The sequence below is a fragment of the Salmo salar genome, chromosome ssa14, assembly GCF_905237065.1.
Source record: "Salmo salar chromosome ssa14, Ssal_v3.1, whole genome shotgun sequence".
NCBI lineage: Eukaryota > Metazoa > Chordata > Actinopteri > Salmoniformes > Salmonidae > Salmo > Salmo salar.
In genome coordinates, this window is record NC_059455.1 from 5,404,752 (window position 1) to 5,424,787 (window position 20,036).

General features: G+C 41.1%; 1 long non-coding RNA gene across 6 annotated transcripts; it reads right to left on the reverse strand.

Annotated features, from left to right (window-relative positions):
* Window positions 1-5,135: 5,135 nt before the first annotated feature.
* On the reverse strand, window positions 5,136-14,744 carry LOC123726646 (uncharacterized). 6 transcript variants are annotated; one of them, XR_006758715.1, is made up of 13 exons: window positions 14,506-14,743; window positions 14,106-14,183; window positions 13,580-13,737; window positions 12,109-12,219; window positions 11,753-11,824; window positions 8,873-11,273; window positions 8,683-8,784; window positions 8,365-8,595; window positions 7,821-7,970; window positions 6,843-7,121; window positions 6,570-6,737; window positions 6,266-6,439; window positions 5,136-6,153 (listed from the first exon to the last, which is right to left on the reverse strand). It is a non-coding gene; the product is annotated as an uncharacterized lncRNA (long non-coding RNA). The 6 variants fall into 6 exon arrangements; XR_006758716.1 differs by having other exon boundaries at window positions 7,821-7,965; window positions 14,106-14,235; window positions 14,506-14,738; XR_006758714.1 differs by having other exon boundaries at window positions 14,106-14,235; window positions 14,506-14,738.
* Window positions 14,745-20,036: the final 5,292 nt, after the last annotated feature.

Sequence of the window (20,036 nt, forward strand, 5' to 3'; positions counted from 1 at the left end):
CAATGGTTTTGGCTGTACCTTGGTATTGGACGTTACAGTGCCTTGCAAAAGTAGTCATACCCCTTGGAAACGCCTTTGACAGTGATTACAGCTGTGAGTCTTCTTGGGTAAGTCTTTTAGAGCTTAACACACCAGGATTGTACAAAATTAGCCCATTATTCTTTTTAGAATTCTTCAAGCTCTGTCAATATGTTGGGGATCATGTCTAGACAACAATTTAAAAGTCTTCAATAGATTTCCAATCAGATTTAAGTCCAAACTTGAACTTGGCAACTCAGGAACATTCACTGTCGTCTTGGTAATCAACTCCAGTGTAGATTTGTCATTGTGTTGTAGGTTATTGTACTGCTGAAAGGTGAATTCCTCTCCCAGTGTCTGGTGGAAAGCAGGCTTTGCATTTAGGCCAGAAAGTAAATTCCTTTGCAGTTCTTTTCAGTATTAATACCAGTGCCTTGTTGCGTGATTAGATTTTTTTTTATTCTGTATATTTGTATTCTTCTTTTCACTGTAATTTAAGTCATTATTGTGGAGTCACTACAATGATGTTGATCCATCCTCAGGTTTTCTACCATGACAGCCTGTAACTGTAAAATCACCAATGGCCTCATTGTAACACCCCTGAGCAGTTTCATTCATGTCCTGCAGCTCAGTTCAGAAGTACGACTATCTTTGATGTGTCTGGGTGGTTTAATACATAATCCGCACCATAATTATTAACTTGATCATGCTTAAAGAGATATGCAATGTCTGATTTGTTATTGTTACCCATCTACCAATCACTGCCCTTCTTTATGAGGATTTAGAAAAACTCCCTGGTCTTTGTAGTTTAGTCTGTGCTTGAAATTCAATACCTGACTGAGGGACCTTACAGATGTTCTATGTATGGGGTACAAAGGTATGGGTAGTTAATTCAAAACGAATGTCAACCCCTATTGAGTCCATATAACATATTATGTGATTTGTTAAGTCAAATGTAACTCGTGAACTAATTTAGGCATGCCTTTATAAAAAAATCTTAATTTTCTTCCACTTTGACAGAGTACACCATTTTGAGTTGCTTGTTGACAAAAAAAAATCGAAATTAAATCCATTTCACTCTGTCAAGGTTATGCGCTACTGGTACGAAGTCAGGTGCAGCAGAGCAGTGAGTTGTGATCAGGCGCACTTTATTTGGCAGAGGCACAAAAGACAGAGGCAACTGCGTCCAAAAACCTCCAGCCATATGTAAAAGTAAACAAGCGCGAAAACACTCACAAATATACAAAATGTATGACAAATACATACAACGGGTCAAAATACGATACCCGGGAGAAAACCAGTCTGGCGCATCACACTAAACACGTAACAAAACAATTTCACACAAAGACATAGGTGGGGAACAGAGGAATAAATACATGCAGTGTGATTAGGGAATGAAAACCAGGTGTGCAGGGAACAAGACAAAACAAATGGATACATGAAAAATGGAGCGGCGATGGCTAGAAAGCCGGTGACGTCGACCGCCTAACGCCGCCCGAACAAGGAGAGGAGCCGACTTCGGCGGAAGTCGTGACACACTCCAACGTTGTAACACAATAAAATGTGAAGAAATCCAAGGGCTATGAATACTTTTGCAAGGTACTTTATGTAGTTGAAATATTATATTTGAGAGGAGAAGGCACTTGACCAACGTGAGATTAGGTGCAACCAAAAATCATAAAACCCTTTGAAAGGAATAGGTGCAACCCTTGCTCACGATTATTTATTGAATGATTTATTTTCTATTTCTGCTTAAAAACATGACATTCCTTTTTATGTTTTCTTTCTTGTCTTACAGTGGCAAGAAATGGGACGATGACTGGATCAATGCCGAGGACCGCGTTTCTCCAGTTTAACCTACTTTATGCACAAATGTATTCCTCACTCTCCCTTCACATGTATCCCTGTCAATCATAAATGTTTGGTCAAATTCACCATGATTTACCATTGAAACATTCATGGAGCGTCAGCATGCCAACCATTTGATCTCAATCAGTTTCATGAGAATATGCATTTAGATATTCTTCATATAAAGTGAGCTACAAAAGTATTGCAACAGTGACACATTTGTTGTTGTTTTGGATCTGTACTCCAGCACTTTGTATTTGAAATTATGCAATGACTATGAGGTTAAAGTGCAGACAATTAGCTTTAATTCGAGGGTATTTTCATCCATATCTGGTGAACTGTTTAGAAATTACAGCACGTTTTCTACATAGCCCCCCCCCTCATTTTAGTGGACCAAACGTATTGTGGTAAATTCACTTATATATGTATTAAAGTAGTCAGAAGTTGAGTATTTTTGTCTTTTATGTTTGTATTGATTCATTTTACTATGCTATTAAATATACACGTTTAATTTCACTCTCATTTTTTACCTTTAGTCTATGCCCATTTCTATAACACAATGCACATAGCTGATTATCTTATGGAATAGATACAATTATATTTACTAAAGACAGTTCATTTGCAAGTTTAATAGTCTATTTTTCTCCAGATCAAACGTGTTGTTCGTTCAGCCAAAGCACCCCATACAGAAGCAATCAGTTGATATAATAAAGAACAAACATAAATCAGGCTATGTGAATCAGACAGTAGAAGGTCAGATGGTTGAAAATCACAGAGTCATATTGTGATTTGAAATGCCAAAGTTTACAGTAGGCAAAAATCATCTTGTGGTCTTCGTTTTTGTTGTTAGTGACGCTCTCCAGTCTCCACTGTCGTGGTTCTGAACTCGCCACGGCATACCCTGCATTTCTGCCGCACAAGCTAACAGTAGCTGTCCGTGGTCCTGAAATAAAACTCCAGCGCACTATTAAAAAAGGCGCACAGGTTAACATACACAGTTCTTCATTTTACCTGGGCCTTTTCCAATATAGTAAAGCTACAATATTCTGTTTGGGAAAAAAATTATGGAAATCTGAGACTTAAAGGTCACTTGTTTCCTTCTGTTTTTCTACTGGAAGACTGTTAGTAAAGGTACTGGATCATTTCTTTCCAAATGCCACCCTATTCCCTTGAAAGTGCACTACTTTTGACCAGAGGCCTAGGCACATAGTGCAATGTTGATACATTAGATATGAGCAGTGGATTGGGCTGATCAACTGTAGTACTTAGTGAATGTCTCAGTAATGAGAAAAGAATCATCAAAAGTGATGAGAATGTAGCATTTTGGCCGACTGACCTTGAACTTCACAATTCATATCAAAGTTTATTATAGGCCTGTAGGCTAGGCGTAGCTAGGCTATATATTATAATTCATAGGACTACGTATATATCAACATAGTTTACATATGTATGGATTATATATACAGTATATATAATGCTATTACATATATTATTTGACCTGCATTTTTTCTGTTGGATATAGGCCTAACCCTGAGTCATATTGGCATGCAGCATGTTTAGCGCATAGAGGCAGACCGTCTATCTGCTTGGTCTCTAGGCTAGTTGTCCACGGAAAATATTTAATGGAGGTGAAAGCCAAATCATTCCACAACTGCTTTTTTAGAATAGGCAGTGAGAATACATTTTCAACATTGTTGCTTATCAGGAATATGATGTGCCGAGGACCATGGCAATAGAGCGGTTATGGGGCCTTGTGGGGCCATGTGGGTAATGGGTATCGGGGTTGAAAGGCCACATACTGACTGTTGAATGTCTATTTTTGAACTTCTAGAAGCGTCACTATCGATGTAACAACGTTTATATAAGCATTTCTATACATACACTTGTTTTCTGCCATGAACCTTTATACACCCCTAGAAACCTTTGTAAGAGGTCAGGTCTGGACATAGAGTCCCCCAAAAATATGTTTTGGTTGTTTTTTGTAGCTCAGTCTTATGGCTTGGCACAAATAATCCTATGCATGAATTAGACATAATTATGCAATCCCATACCCCTGGTGGCCATGGGGTGCTCAGTAGCCCCACCAACAGTTGACTTTTTCCCAAATTTTGATGATTTAAAAAAAATCAAGAATAGATTAACATATCCGAACGTTATTTGACATGAAGGTTTAGTAAGGGGACCTTATTAAATCAAAAGAATCACATGTCAAGCTTAAATAGTTATGACGAAAAACACATTTCAAAAAGTGCACTACTTCAGACATTGAATTGGCATGTGCTGATGCAGTACAGCGTTATGTATGTCCTAATGAATGTACATATCATTCTACACATCAATTAGAATGATATTGGCGAAGATATTGATAAAGAACAAACCGGTTAGGGTTAGTAAGAAAAAACTACAAATTGGCGCCACATTTGTAGTTCACAACTTTTACGGTTTCTGTAACATAAGAATGTATCTGTTACATCAATTATTTAATAGAATCCGACAATGTTTACGACATTCAAATGAAAGTAACATTGCGCAAAAATAATTTATGAATAGTTTAAAAATGTAATCAGAAAATTCTGAAACATAGTCTATTACGTCACGGGCATTGCGACGCACATAACCAAAACAAACTCTGACCGAACGACCCAACCGAAGACGTGGCCAAACGCTGTGACCACGCAGATATATATATATATATATATATATATACGTGCATGTTCAAAATTCTCCCACTATGTCAGACCTGCCTGCAGAAGTTTCATTTTTTTCATCTAATTTTAATAATACGGTGTTGCTAATAGTACCGTTAAGAGTATGTCACTTACAACTGGCCTGTTCAGGATGGGACAACTCCCATTTCAATAGGAACATTTCCAAGTTTGCAGCTTAACACACAAGGGCTATGCATTATTCTCCCCAAAATATGTCATGGGTCATAATTGGGTCAGCATAATAAAATACAATAATCACTTCAATCATGCTGTGTCCATACTTTTGATGATTCATTGCAAGTGCCTCTAGATTCTAGGCAACATTTTTCAACTAACCTGTTTCATCTGCAGCTGATGGGAGTCAGTTCTTGTACTCAAGTACAAGTAAAGTAGCCCTCTCGAAAACTACGAGAGTAAAGTAGTAACTGGTCAAAGTACTCAGTACTAGGTAAGCATTTGTACATCTCATACATACATAAGTAATTGTTGACTTAAAAGCCCATGACTAATGTACTGATGTAGCTCCATCAGGATGCAAATGATTACTTGAAGACAAGGATAACCTGTTTTAGTTTTTTATTAACTAAACTAATAAGCACACGAGCACAGTACATTACAGTTTAACAATGTTTAAATCTGAAATCAGCAGGTGAAACAATAAATCGTTCTCCCCGCCAATGGTTCTGTAAAAAGCAGAGGGATGGGGCTGGAGAAATGTAACCATAGTTTAAACCATGTTTCCAGGCTATAGTCCATTGATGTCAATCTCATTCCAATGAGAGCCTAGTGTCTGCTGGTTTTAGTTTTTTCCTTTCAATTAAGACCTAGACAACCAGGTGAGGGGAGTTCCTTACTAATTAGTGACCTTAATTCATCAATCAAGGGAGGAGCGAAAACCTGCAGACACTCGGCTCACCCGTGGAATGAGTTTCACACATGCTAGTGTATGTTTACATTTACTTTGTTTACACACATTGGAGTAAATATATATATATATATATATTTTGAGATCTGATGGGGTACGGCAGTTGAACTATGTTCATGAGGCATTTATAAATTATATTCTTCAAGAATCCAAAAGTGGATGTAGCAACTGCAGACTGGCCATTTAAAGGGGTGCATCGGACCTGGTCATGTAACCGGGCAAAAGCAGTAACAGACTAGCGCCCTTCTCAAATCTGTGTCACATGATCACATTGTCAACAAGGAAGAAACATAAGTTTATTTTCCATAAAATGTTCAAACTATTTTTCCTTTGGAAGGCAGATAAAGCACATATGCAAAACAAATGGAATCACTTTTCACCCAGTGCAAACTGCACCCACCCAAACGAACACCTTCAGTCTGTGATAGATTCCTCGTCATCAGAGCTGTAGTGGATGCTGTCATAGATGTCATCTAGGTCCTCTTCCAGGAGGTCATCTATGAAGTTATTTTCTAGGAGGGAGGTGTCTTGGGCCCATAGCTTTGCTGTATATCAGTTTGACAGAGTCCTGGTGTCTTCTGAGGCTGCTGACTCTCCTCTGAAGCATGGAGAAGAGACCTCTGCTCCCAGCTTCCGACTGATTCAATTGCCAGCCTAACACCAACAATCGTAATGTGTAGGGTAAATACAATGAAGTATTCCTTAAATACAATAGCAGTTACAGGTTGCCAACATCAATTGTACATATTAATGAAAGTTCCCCTACTTTGCCTGCTTAGGTCAGGTGCCACATGTGAAGCAAGGTCTTGCACATTCTCCGATTCCCTCTTTAGGCTTTCCCAGTGCTGCTTGACTTCCTTTAGGACAATTAACTCCTCCTCCTTCAGCTGTCTCAGGAGCATCACCCGGTCAAAGGCTATTTTCTTTGTGAGTAGGTCAGCTGTAAATTCATAAGAATGCAATGTGGATTTGTAACTTTAATGGCAGTGCTGTCTGTATTTGCGCAACTGAACAAACACAGATAGCAAAACAGAAACATAGTTATTGTGACACACAAACATACTACTTACTTTGTCCATGCAGCTCCCAAGGTCATGCATGAAGGTCTGGGGAAAGGATCTCATCTGCAGATGGTATTGCTGAATCTGGTACAAGGGTGTTGTACTCCATGGCAGCTGTCAATTTGGCCTTTTCTTCAAATATCTTTCTGTGCAGATGGTATCTTTTCTTGCATCCATCTGCCATCAATACAAGGAGAATGGAATTATTTGTTACATTTCATGACTTTGAAATGAAAGAGAAATGAAGTGTGTGCAATTCAATATTCATGAAGTTTAACAAACCTGTCTGACGGTAGAGGTTCTGTTTGGTTAAGTATGGTCAAAAGTTGCAGATCACATCCGTACACATGAATTGTATGTTCCTGCTGCCAGACAATTCCTTCTGCAAGAACAGTGGGTACGCAAAGATCTCTCTACGCATCATGTTGAGGCTCCTCAGAAGTATTCGTGGCGGCAAACAGCAACTGTGAGTCCCTCTTCATCAAGTTTGTCTTTTGTTTTCCTTGACGACTCTTTAGCTGCTGTCCACTGGGATGCTCCACATACCCCTTTTCCATAACCCTAGACAAGGAAGTAGAAGAGTATAGGTTTACATTTTTTGTGGGGGGGGGAAGTGTTAACGGGACAGTGGTAAGGTTTTTAAAATCTAGCTGAGGGCGCTGAGCTACCCCCCTGTGTTTGCTACAATGGAGATCAGAAGTTGGAAATTGACTGTAAAAAACAAGCACTTGTAAAGTGTGTTGCATTTCTGAACAGAGGGAGTGGTGTAACGACCCTGGACTTGAAGAGAGAGGATTACCATCTCTCCAAAATGATGTTTTTATTGGAATAGTGTATAACGAGTCTGCCTTTAAGTCAGATGGCCCGAGGCCAGTCCTATTTCACAGATTAGAAGATACACAGGAAACATACATGTTTAGTCTTTGTATGGACATAGTTCAAAGTCAGACACATCCTCATCCTTGCAAATAAATACGCCATCAAAGAATCCTTTGTCATCAGTCCTTGAAAGGATGCATGAAATACATTAAATATATGACATATGAAATAGCAAATCAACCTCAGTAACTGATTGGGGGACACATAACAATGTTGATAATTCAATTCATTTCATTACAAACTCAAAAACATTTAAGATAATAATTAGCTCAACTGTATTTGAAAACTTTCACACTGGACAAAGAAAAGACAAACCTTGTTTGGATTGTTTAAATGATAGAGTACGGTGTTATTTGATCAATTACGAATAGTTTTACATACCCTTTTTTGAATCGATACAGCTTCTTGTTCCCATCTACAAACACTGCAAGCATTCCGGGGGAACAGATCGCAGACTTGATCAATTACAGAGCGGCAGTACATCCACTCAAAGAAGCTTTTTTGAAAAGTGTCCCCACAGATCATTCTGTTCTGGTAAGGGAAAAATACATATGGGAAATATATGAAATAAGTTACAACAATACTATAAACAAAACGTACTATAATTCACTATGGCTGACTGGATTTGAGTTAAAGCAGGGCCAGTGCATAGTGTTGCCAGCAAAGCAGGTGAAAGCCAACGCAAAATTAGGACGAGTACTTATGTTGTGAAGAGCAGGAAATATTGGATGCAAGAGGGGCACAGATAAGGGGCATGGTAGGACAGTGGTGTAGGAGGCTAACACATACTGTAGCAAGAGACCTGCAGTTTTAGCATAGTTGTAGTACTGGAAATACATTTTGTTACAACGCTTTGTGTAACATAACTAACATATTGTTAACCTGAAGTCATACATTGGTAAAGCTGAGTATAATTGATTGTTACCCTGCCAAAGAAATCAGTTCGCTGCTCCAAAATCCGCATAAACACCAGCCGGGACATTCCTGGGGCTGACACTTTCAGCTCCTCAAAAGAGCTTCTCAGATCTCTGGTAAATGGTGTCACAGTTGACAGTGGCAGGCCAGTACCTATTCTTTATCAGATCTGCCAAGTTTGCTGTCCAGGTGCTGAGACAGGTTGTGCAGGTCAGCACAGGCACTGTGACATTGTAGCGACCTTGAGGAAAAAAATGTAGTCTGAATTAATGTTGTTTTACATTGCATTGCTACATCACTGTTTGGTTCTTGTAGATATTGCACATACCATTTATTCCTACGAGGATTATATGTTTCCCAGGGCCAACAAGGATGGTGCTTGTCAGGCAACCACATATCACCTCTGGTACGTCCAATGGTAAGAAACAATCTAGGGACAATATTTTATACAACAATAAACAAGAATACATTTGAACTTTGATGTAATACATTCAACCGCCAAAAAATATAAAACACACCCTGTTCGTGAAGTGCATATTTGCCATCACTGTGGAGAGATATGGCTGTGGTTGGAGGAAGGGGTGTGTAGAATCCCTCGATCATGGACTCTGTTGTGCAGGGGGAACTTTGCATGTGTAGAGACATCGCAGTCTTCACAGTAAAGCTGTTTCGGCAGACAGTCTCTACATCGCAGAATAGCCCTTTTCACATTGCATGACTGACAGATCTTCTGAGAAGCATTCTCTGCAGCCAGCAGTGAATCTACGATCTCAGGCCTGGACTCCCTCCACCTATCCTGTGAGAGTTCCTTCCTCACATTCCAATTGTATGATGCATCAGGCACAGCAGGATTTGCACACTCAGGGTCTTCTAAGTCAGCTAGGAGGATGTTAATTTCTCGTTGAAGTATTGCTTTTTTGAAAACACAATAAAAATGGGAAAATTATTAAATAAAAAATATATATAATGACTCTATTAAAATGCACATAGGGATGTAAGTAGGTGAAAGCAAATATATCTCTGCACAATCTATGGTGTGACAAGCCAAAAACTCTGATTCTACAGTAAATTCAATTACAGGGCAGACCAAAATATTGAGTAAAGTCTAAATTGGAATATCAAACAATAGAACTTGATCCCATCGTCGAATAGAAATCCTGAATGTTCTTAAAACAGCAAAAACACACTGAGTGTACAAAAAATTATCTTTCCCTGACAAACTGACCAGGTGAAAACTATGATCCCTTATTGATGTCACCTGCTAAATCCATTTCAGTGTACATAAAGAGGAGGAGACAGATTAAAGGAGGATGTTTAAGCCTTGAGACAATTGAGACATGGATTGTGTATGTCTGCCATTCAGAGGATGACTGGGCAAGACAAAATATTTAAGTGCCTTTGAACGGGGTATGGTAGTAGGTGCCAGGTCCAACGGTTTGTGTCAAAAACTGCAACGCTGCTGGGTTTTTCACGATCAACATTTTCCTGTGTATATCATGAATGGTCCACAACCCAAAGGACATCCAGCCAACTTGACACAACTGTGTGAAGCATTTGAGTCAACATGGGCCGGCATCCCTGTGGAATGCTTTCGACACCTTGTAGAGTCCATGCCCTGACGAATTGAGGCTGTTCTGAGGGCAAAAGGGAGTGCAACTCAATATTAGGAATATTTTGTACACTCAGTGTATTTTGACTACAGAGTAAACTCTCCTTACATTTTAGTCATTTTAGCAGACGCTCTTATCCAGAGCGACTTACAGTAGTGAATGCATACATTTCATTTCATACATTTTTTTTTTTCTTTTTATTTCTCCGCACTGGCCCCCCGTGGGAATCGAACCCACAACCCTGGAGTTGCAAACACCATGCTCTACCAACTGAGCCACAGGGAAGACCAAAGGCAAATGCTTCCAGCTTCCACAATTACAGACAGTGGTTGCAAAAGGAACGACACTGTGTAAACCTTACAATAGTGGATTTGAATGAATTCAACTAAGATTAATTCCATAATGTGGAATGGCAGATTGCTTCATATTAAAGGAAATGTGCAGGAGAAATCTCTGCCAGGATGTTGTTATTACACTCTCCTACAGAAGAATTTGGACAGTGATGCTAAAATGTTGAATTAGTCTCTATACTCCAGCATTTTGAATTGCATTGTCGAGAAGCAACCTGCAAGCAAGCATTTCGTTGGATGGTGTTACCATCAGTATCCTGTACATACGACTAATAAAACTTGCAACTAGCCCCACCATTTGACGATGTCATAAGTATTTAGACACATTTCATGTATGTATTAAAGTTGTCAAATGTTTAGTATTTGGGCCCATATTCCTAGAACACAATGACTACATTAAGCTTGTGAATCTACAAACTTGTACAGCTTGTTTGGTTGTGTTTCAGATTATATTGTGCCCAATAGGAACTGAATGGTGAATAATGTGTCATTATGTAGTCACTTTTATTGTAAGTAAGAATAGAAGATCTTGATGTAGTCATTGTGTGCAAGGAATATGGGACCAAATACTACACATTTGACAACTTTAACCCACTAAGTGATATGTGTCCAAATACTTGACATCTTCAAATGGGGGGAGGGGGTGGACTAGACATATAAAGTGCTTTCATTTCCAAACGGTAAATCAGAAAAGTCTGAAAATGCCCTGAAATAAAAGGTGACATTCTGTACTGTAACCTCATATCAAACATTTGATCTCAAATCTGAAATTCAGGAGACTTGAGCCACATTTAAAAATGTTGCATCACTGTCAAAATAAAGATGTAGTGCTGTATAATTCAGTAACACCAAGATGACCCCAATTTTGAAAGTAAAACAATTTAAACATATCTATTTCTTCATAAATGTTTAAACTGGAGTGGATTCCAATCCACTGGTCCTTGTCTCTAAAATAAGATCTGCAAAAAAGGAAAGGATTAGACTTAAAGGGGCATTCAGAAGTTGATAAAGCCATTTTTGGACTTATATTAATGATATATACCATTGATTCTAGAAGATTAGAACTTATTAATGCCTCATGAGTTTAATTCAACTGTTGTAACCCATCAGAGCCCAAACTATAAGCTTGTTTTAGTCAATGTTTGCAAACAAAGTAAATGTAAAAAAAACACTGTATAGCCTTAAAACATGGTTAAAACTATTATTTTAATAACATTGATGGTAAGTTATTGCATCCATAGCTCTGTCAATAAATTGAAAGTGGTTACATTTCGCCAACCCCATCACTCAGCTTTTAACCAAAACAGGGGAGGGGAGTGTGCTTTGTTATTGTTTCAACTACCGATTACAGATTTAATAAAAATACAATAAATGAATTACAAGGCCACTGAATAACAAGGAATTGTAAAGATTAATATAGTCAATCGCTCATCAATACCTGATTCTTCCTCCTCAGTGACTGGCCCAAAATGTTGCACTAGTCTGGCTCTTGATGTACTAGCCCTTGGAGCTGAAATAAATGATAATAAAAAGGTTTTGAATTCAAAAGATTTGCTGGAGTTCTGACTCTCCTTTCGTTAAATATGTATTTTCATCAGAGACAGACAACAGTTAGACACAGGGAAAAGTGGGATCAGACCTGCATGTAATGTATTATGTGCTGTGGGTAGATAGTACTAGACAGGCCTATGGCACGGCAACAAACGTTTGATATGCTATGATACAGCATGTTTGAAAGGAAAAAGTCACATCAGGGACGAATAAAATTAAACACCTAGACGGGATGAAATTTACCAAGAGAAGTGGATGTAGTTGCCTTCCTGGTTTGAGGAACAATCTGTCCTCTCTCATCCCTTTGTCTCCATCTGAACCTAATCCCTTGTTTGTCTTTTTCTTCTTATTTTCCTAAAAAGTAAATTTAAAATATCATGGCTGGCCCACTAATAAAGGTCTCCCACAAGCATGGCTGGCCCACTAATAAAAGTCTCCCACAAGCATGGCTGGCCCACTAATAAAGGTCTCCCACAAGCATGGCTGGCCCACTAATAAAAGTCTCCCACAAGCATGGCTGGCCCACTAATAAAAGTCTCCCACAAGCATGGCTGGCCCACTAATAAAGGTCTCCCACAAGCACGGCTGGCCCACTAATAAGGTCTCCCACAAGCACGGCTGGCCCACTAATAAAGGTCTCCCACAAGCATGGCTGGCCCACTAATAAAAGTCTCCCACAAGCATGGCTGGCCCACTAATAAAGGTCTCCCACAAGCATGGCTGGCCCACTAATAAAGGTCTCCCACAAGCACGGCTGGCCCACTAATAAAGGTCTCCCACAAGCACGGCTGGCCCACTAATAAAGGTCTCCCACAAGCACAACTGGCCCACTAATAAAAGTCTCCCACAAGCATGGCTGGCCCACTAATAAAGGTCTCCCACAAGCATGGCTGGCCCACTAATAAAGGTCTCCCACAAGCACGGCTGGCCCACTAATAAAGGTCTCCCACAAGCACGGCTGGCCCACTAATAAAGGTCTCTCACAAGCACGGCTGGCCCACTAATAAAAGTCTCCCACAAGCATGGCTGGCCCACTAATAAAGGTCTCCCACAAGCACGGCTGGCCCACTAATAAAGGTCTCCCACAAGCACAACTGGCCCACTAATAAAGGTCTCCCACAAGCACGGCTGGCCCACTAATAAAGGTCTCCCACAAGCATGGCTGGCCCACTAATAAAGGTCTCCCACAAGCATGGCTGGCCCACTAATAAAGGTCTCCCACAAGCATGGCTGGCCCACTAATAAAAGTCTCCCACAAGCATGGCTGGCCCACTAATAAAGGTCTCCCACAAGCATGGCTGGCCCACTAATAAAGGTCTCCCACAAGCATGGCTGGCCCACTAATAAAGGTCTCCCACAAGCATGGCTGGCCCACTAATATGGAGCACAAGCAATACTTTTATTTTCACATAAGGTGAAGTGATTTGTCAGCTGAGGAAAGGCACCTGCAGTAGACCCACGTTCTGGCTCACTCACACAGCTAACATGTGTAGAAGTTCACAAGGATCCTAACAAGTACACCCTTGTGCCTAATGGGCAATGGGCAATATCATTGATGCCCGTGTTCAGGTCATATCACAGAGTCTACGTTTAAATTCACATTTGTGCCATGTGGGGTCTACTTTGACAAACAAAAAGCAATGATAAATCATAACGATGTGGTGCTGGGGTTGTGTTGTGAATATTTGTGCACGTATGGGAGGGGTTACATTACCTGTTCTGGGTTGAGCTCCTCAGCCAGCCTTTTTGCCTCATTAATGGCCTCATCCAGTTGGGCTTGTGGGTCCTCTTGGTTGAGCTCCTCAGCAAGGCGTTCTACCTTTTTAATAGCCTCATACAGTTGGTCTTGGGGGTCCTCAGAGGCCATACCATCTCAAAAGAAACAGAGAGACAACTTCCAATCCTAACACATTCCTTCACTTAGTAACCTCCCGTCTATGAGAAAAGCTGCATGTCATTGATAGCATGTGTTTTACTATGTCCTGCACGTCACTAAAGGTCTTCATCCTCTTCCACACACAGACTGACTGATCTACAAATCACTTTGCATAACAAATACATATTTATTATTATTACTTGCACATCAGTCAGTGTGTCACCATTTACCAACAATGCACTATTAGTCTGTCACTTTCTTTTTCATGTTGTTCTATGATGTGTGCAACTCCAGTCCGTAAAGGCTACAGTGTCTACAGGTTTCGATCAATTTAGATTATTGAGTAGTTAGGACCTCCTCTCACCTGATTGTCTGTCTTATCAGGATTTCATCAATTCCTTTATGTCCCTCCTAGGGTTCCTCTTAGGGTCCCTCTCTCCTTCTTCCAAGGAGATGTCACAAGATGAATACAGATTGAGTGGCAATGTGCATTTCTTTGAAGATGCAAAGAGGAAAAAGGGGAATATATAGCCTAATGTATAGGTGGCTAAAATAATAAGTGAGAATGATATCCAAATATATGCAAGTAATGCAACAAAAATATCCACACATTCTATGTTGTGTATGCAACTTTCTTTATTCACCTTAGTTACGTAACCTTCCTTACTGGTTTAACACGTTTTTTAAATCAAACCCTTTAACAAACACGAAAACAAATGTGTATGTTTTCTGTATTTCTGACAAGGGACGAACTGGCGACCTACCTGTTATCTGTCCAGGGTCCAGACATCTGGTGTGGGCGAAAAATCTATAAACAAATGTCACATGACCGGATGAGGTAACCATTCTTGTTCTTCTTGTAACTTTCCGGTAGGCTAGAAGCTTTCCGGTGTTTTGCTGCTCGTCACAGGTCGACGCAGGTATTGCACTTGATTTATCGTTCTCATAACCTTAGGTGCAGCCAAGTTGAAATCGAAAGTTTTCTAGCTATTTCGCACTGACGGTAATTTGAACACAAGAAAGTTTCTAGTGAAAAGTTGCTTACACTCAGAGCCATGTATTTACACTCAGCCAGCTCATAGTACAATTCCACCCTAACCTTTGTACGGGTTAACGTTTTGTTCATTTTGGTTGGCCAACAAAATGTACATTTACAATGACAACATACATTTCCCAAAATGTTATACGAAAAAAAAAAACTGTTTTGGTATTGATGGACAATGGCAAGGCTGCTATTGTATTTTCAGTTACATTCTGGTCAATAAAAATGGTTTACACGTTTGTTTTTCACTGAATGTGAGGTTGGGCTGAACCCGGACGACGATTTGCCAATTGTGCGCCGCCCTATGGGTCTCCCATTTAGAGCTGTGAAGTGAAGACCATGAGCTCTGACGTCAGATATTGCATGTTACTGTAGAGTTACTTCGTTCCAATTTAAGCACCCATCAGTGTCCTAATCTGCCATTTTCAACCCGTACGAGTGTAAAGGGTTAACTCTAAAATCTGTAAAGGGTTACATTTATCCTATAGATCTACATAACCTATTCCACATTTTTTAAGTGAAAAAAATGTTTTTAAAACATTTCCCAAATTACTAAGAAATACAAATAGAGGTTGTATTGATTGAGTATGTCTTCACACCACAGAGTTAATACTTGGTGGAAGCACCTTTGACAGCCATTACAGCTGTGAATACTTTTTTATAAGATTCTACCAACCTTGCACAATTCTGAAAGAAATACATTTTTATAGAAAGTTAGCAAAAATAGATAAGATCTTGCTACCATGGAAAGGAAACTACCTGTCTATTTGAAGAAAAAAAATCACTTTGATTAACTCTTTAGTCATATCCCAGTTTAACTACAGTGCCTTCAGAAAATATCCCCTTGACTTATTCCACATTTTGTTTGGTTACAGCCTTATTCTAAAATGTATTAAAAGGTTTTTTTCCCCTCATCAATCTAAACACAATACCCCATAATGACAAAGCAAAAACATGTTTTTAGAAATGTTTGCTAATATATTAAAAATCAAAAAATGAAATATAACATTTACATGAGTATTCAGACCCTTTACTCAGTACTTTGTTGAAGCTCCTTTGACAGCAATTACAGCCTTGAGTCTTCTTGGGTATGACGCTACAAGCTTGGCACACCTGTATCTGAGGAGTTTCTCCCTATCACGGAGGCTCTCTGCACTGCCAAAGCTGAATCGCTCCCTTTCTCATCCTCCTAGATCTACAGTGCCTTCGGAAAGTATTCAGAACCCTTGACTTTTTTCAACAATTTGTTAGGTTACAGCATTATTCTAAAATTGATTAAATAGTTTTCCCCCCTCATCAATATACACACAATATCCCATAATAACAAAGCAAAAACAGGTTGTTAGGATTTTTTGCTAATTTTAAAAGTATTCAGACCCTTTATTCTGTACTTTGTTGAAGCACCTATGGCAGCAACTACAGCCTCGAGTCTTCTTGGGTATGACGCTATAAGCTTGGCACGCCTGTATTTCTCCCATTCTTCTCTGCATGTCCTCTCAAGCTCTGCACAGCTATTTTCAGGTCTATCCAGAGATGTTCTATCAGGTTTAAGTCCGGGCTCTGGCTGGGCTACTCAAGGACATTCAGAGACTTGTCCCGAAGCCACTCTTGTCTTGGCTGTGTGCTTAGGGTTGTTGTTCTGTTGGAAGGTGAACCTTCGACCCCAGTCTGAGAGCTCTGGACCAGGTTTTTATCAAGGATCTTTCTGTACTCTGTTCATCTTTGCCTCAATCCTGACTAGTCTCCCAGTCACCGCCGCTGAAACACATCCCAACAGCATGATTCTACCACCATCATGCTTCACCGCCAGGTTTCGTCCAGACGTGACGCTTGGCATTCAGGCCAAAGAGTTCAATCTTGGTTCCATCAGACCAGAGAATCTTCTCGTCATCTGAGAGTCTTTAGGTACCTTTTAGCAAACTCCAAACAGGCTGTTATGTGCCTTTTACTGAGGAGTGGCTTCTGTCTGGCCTGATTGGTGGAGTGCTGAAGAGATGGTTGTCCTTCTGGAAGGTTATCCCATCTCCACAGAGGAACTCTAGAGCTCTGTCAGAGTGACCATTGGGTTCTTGGTCACCTACCTGACCAAGGCCCTTCTCCCCCGATTGGTCACTTAGTCCGGGCGGCCAGCTCTAGAAAGAGTCTTGGTGGTTCCCAACGTCACTGTGTTCTTGGGGACCTTCAATGCTGCAGAAATGTTTTGGTACCCTTCCCCAGATCTGTGCCTCAACACAATCCTGTCTCGGAGCTCTACGGACAATTCCTTTGACCTCATTGCTTGGTTTTTGCTCTGATATGCACCGTCAACTGTGGGACCTTATATAGACAGGTGTGCGCCAAATCATGTTCAATCAATTGAATTTACCACAGGTGGACTCCAAGTTGTAGAAACCTCTCAAGGATGATCAAGCTCAACGGCGACAAGACTGAGCTGCTCTTCCTCCTGGAGAAGTCCAGCCCACTCAAAGACCTCTCCATCACAGTTGACAACTCCAAAGTGTGGCCCTCCCACAGTGCAAAGAACCTTGGCATGACCCTGGACAACACCCTGTCGTTCTCTGCAAACATCAAAACAGTGACTCGCTCCTGCAGGTTCATGCTGTAAGACATCCGAAGAGCACGACCCTACCTCACACAGGAAGCGGTGCAGGTCCTAATCCGTCTGCACTACTGCAACTCACTGTTGGCTGGGCTCTCCGCTTGTGCCATCAAACCCCTGCCTTCAAACTCTCCCGAAAGGGGGAGTAGCAGTGGTCAAGTGTTTTCCAGCGTGAGTACTGTGTTGATAGAACTTCGGTAGTGTTTTCCTCAAATTTGCTTTGTTAAAATCCCCATCTACAATAAATGTGGCCTCAGGATATGTGGTTTCCAGTTTGCATAAAGTCCAGTGTAGTTCCTTGAGGGCCGTCGTGGTATCGGCTTGAGGGGAAATATACATGGCTGTAACTATAACCGAAGAGAATTCTCTTGGGAGGTAATACGGTCGGCATTTGATTGTGAGGTATTCTAGGTCTGGTGAACAAAAGGACTTGAGTTTCTGTACGTTATCACAATCACACCATGAGTAGTTGATCATGAAACATACACCACCACCTTTCTTCTTCCCGGAGAGTTCTTTATTCCTGTCTGTGTGATGTACTAAGAACCTAACTGGCTGTATGGACGGGGACAGTATATCCGGAGAGAACCATGATTCTGTGAAACAGTATGTTACAGTCCCTAATGTCTCTCTGGAAGGAGATTCTCGCCCTGAGCTCGTCTACTATATTGTCCAGAGACTGAACATTAGCGAGTAATATACTTGGATGCGGTGGATGGTTTGCACGCCTCCTGAGTCGGAATAGAAGTCAACTCTGAAAACCTTTTCTCCACTGGCGGCATCTTTCCAGCTGTATGTAATAACACAAAAAACGTTCGGGACTAATAACATAAGAAATAACACACAAAAAAACAAAATACAGCAAAGTTGTTTAGGAGCTAGAAGCAGAGCTACCATGTCTGTTGGCGCCATCTTCCGACCATGGTGCTTACCTACAGAACAGCAAGAGGAACTCCCCTCCCTACTTTTAGGCTATGTCATAGGCTATGCAATTGTCCAGGCCCTGTGTGTCCACAGGCACTCTCATTTGTTGACTTCTGCAACCGTAAAAGCCTTGGGTTCATGTATGTTAACATCAGAAGCCTCCTCCCTAAGTTTGCTTTATTCACTGCTTTAGCACATTCTGCCAACCCTAATGTCCTAGCCGTGTCTGAACCCTGGCTTAGGAAGGCCACCAAAAATTCTGAAACTTCCTCCCCAATTACATTTTCCGTCAAGACAGAACTGCTAAAGGGGGCAGAATTGCAATCTACTGTAGAGATAGCCTGCAGAGTTCTGTCATACTATCCAGGTCTATGCCCAAACAGTTCGAGCTTCTACTTTTAAAGATCCATCTCTCCAGAAATAAGTCCCTCACTGTTGCCGCTTGTTATACACCCCCCTCAGCTCTCAGCTGTGCCCTGGACACCATATGTGAATTGATTGCCCCCATCTATCGTCAGAGTTTGTACTGCTTGGTGACCTAAATTGGGATATACTCTTCAAAAGGGGGGACACTCTAGACCCAAACTGTTACAGACCTATATCCATCCTGCCCTGCCTTTCTAAAGTCTTCGAAAGCCAAGTGAACAAAATTTCGAATCCCACCGTACCTTCTCCGCTAAACAATCTGGTTTCCAAGCTGGTCACGGGTGCACCTCAGCCACGCTCAAGGTCCTAAACGATATCATAACTTCCATTGATAAAAGACAGTACTGTGCAGCCGTCTTCATCGACCTAGCCAAGGTTTTCAACTCTGTCAGTCACTGTATTCTTATCGGCAGACTCAACAGTCTTGTTTTCTCTAATGACTGCCTCGCCTGGTTCACTAACTACTTCTCAGATAGAGTTCAGTGTGTCAAATCAGAGGGCCTGTTGTCCGGACCTCTGGCAGTCTCTATGGGGGTGCCACAGGGTTCAATTCTCAGGCCGACTCTTTTCTCTGTATATATCAATGATGTCGCTCTTGCTGCGGATGATTCTTTGATCCACCTCTACGCAGAAGACACCATTCTGTATACATCTGGCCCTTCTTTGTAGAAAAGGTTCTACAGCTGCAACATCGAGAGCATCCTGTCCGGTTGCATCACTGCCTGGTACGGCAATTGCTCGGCCTCCGACCGCAAGGCACTTCAGAGGGTAGTGTGTATGGCCCAGTACATCACTGGGGCAAAGCTGCCTGCCATCCAGGACTTCTACACCAGGCGGTGTCAGAGGAAGGCCCTGAAAATTGTCAAAGACCCCAGCCACCCCAGTCATAGACTGTTCTCTCTACTACCGCATGGCAAGCGGTACCGGAGTGCCAAGTCTAGGACAAAAAGGCTTCTCAACAGTTTTTACCCCCAAGCCATAAGACTCCTGAACAGGTAACCAAATGGTTACCCGGACTATTTGCATTGTGTGCCCCCCACCCCTCTTTTTACGCTGCTGCTACTCTCTGTTTATCATATATGCATAGTCACTTTAACTATACATTCATGTACATACTACCTCAATTGGGCCGACCAACCAGTGCTCCCGCACATTGGCTAACCGGGCTATCTGCATTGTGTCCCACCACCCGCCAACCCCTCTTTTTACGCTACTGCTACTCTCTGTTCATCATATATGCAGTCACTTTAACCATACCCACATGTACATACTACCTCAATAAGCCTGACTAACCAGAGTCTGAA